The following is a 1,780-nucleotide window of genomic DNA, read 5'->3' as shown; positions in this document are numbered from 1 at the left end:
GGGAAAGGATGGTATTTTTAATTAAAATTATGAAATGGGTGTCATTTAGGGCTATTTCCCAAAAAAAAATGCAATTTTCAATTTTCTTTCTTTATTTTTTCATTTTTTTAATGTTTGGTAGGAAAGACCCTTGATTTTTAATGGTTTATTTTAAAAGATACACAATTTTGTATAATGATTTTTTTCATTTTTAAACCGCCATTTAAAATGAAAAAACTAAAATACCCTTAATCATGGATGAAAAATTAAATGATGTTAATGTCAGATGAAAATCATGGATGAAAAGTACCCTTAATACATTTCGCATTGGTTTATAAGGTTGAAGAAAATTATAAAAATGGCTTCTGCAATGTGAAATGTTGTCTTGTATCGGAAATGTTGTCTATCTTATCGCTTGTATTAAAAAAAATAAAAAATCAACCACTCCAACTCCGTCTCCTCCAACCCCTTACTTATTTTAAGTTTAGAGTTTGTAAATTCAAGTTAAATAATGCTAAAGAAGCCAAATTTATGTAACAACAAGTCTCTGTTGAAGAACCAATTGTCACATAATTCATCTTAATTATTATTTTATTATCAATTAGTGAGGAGAATCTAACTTGACATAAATTTTAATTTAAAGTTGATATGATTTGTTTATATGTTTTGAAACCAGTGCCTTATAGTGGCAAGTGGCATTAGCACATGTCATCCTTGGCCTGAATTATTCAGATTCTATCTCAATGTTGGTTTGTTGTTTTAGGATGGCCCAAAATAATAGTCCAATGGCATCTCTTATTATAAACATCGGGTGAAATAATAGATGTGCTATAAAATGAAGAAATAAGAAAATCGTAGTATTCTAATAACACAGTTGGGTCACTTCTATTGGGTTCTCCAATGATACACGATTCCATATCACATGTGCTTTTCCCTAGTTAAAGGACAAATGAAGGTAATTGAAAACTGGAGAAATCAACTATTGAAACAACAAAACTTAACTATTGAAAGAACGTTTTGCGGAGGATATTGAGTAACAACTATGTTAAATCAAAGCCAAAAGCTACCTATCCAGATGCCATATTCTTCTAATAGGAACTCTCTCTAAGTCTGCATTATCATTTGCATATTGATGAAACTTTATATTCTTCAACAAATTAGACCGAAGTGCACTCTGTGAGAAATTTAATATTAATTTTCTATTTGAATGGAAATTAATAAAATCCATTGGGTTAAAGACATGACCCTTGGGTAAAGACATCTTCAATTGGGGGGTGACAACTCTTCAAACTAAGGGATACATTGTTTGGGGTGACAACTCTTCAAGACCAAAGGATGCACTGTTTGCCTTTTCAGATTGGGATACCTTTTTGGAAAGGGTATTTCATCATCTATAAATAGAGCAATCCTTCTGCAGTTTTTATTCATTCAATCAATTCTCTAGATACATACTTTCATATATAGAGAGCATTAGAGTTTGCATAAAGAGAGTTTCCTGCATAATTTTGGTTCAAAGTTCCTTGTGAATTGCAGTGCTTCTTTCATAAGGAGGGGAGTCGTTGTATCCTGGGGGCGAACGCTAGTGAATCATAAGCACCAGTGTGGGGCGTAATTCGTCTTAAGGTCAGAGTGTCTAACACTTGCCTCGACTCAATTAAGGTTCTTTTAATTACATACTACTGTTGTAAAAATTTGTTTTGTTTGTAGTGCTTATTTGTTTATTTTATAGCATTTTAGCACTAGAATTTCCTACACACTCAAAGACAGAAAACTATATTCACAACAAGTTTGGGCTCCAAGC

Source organism: Prunus persica, chromosome G1 (genome assembly GCF_000346465.2).
Source record: "Prunus persica cultivar Lovell chromosome G1, Prunus_persica_NCBIv2, whole genome shotgun sequence".
In the NCBI taxonomy this organism is placed as follows: Eukaryota; Viridiplantae; Streptophyta; class Magnoliopsida; order Rosales; family Rosaceae; genus Prunus; species Prunus persica.
Note: the sequence above shows the minus strand (reverse complement) of the source record.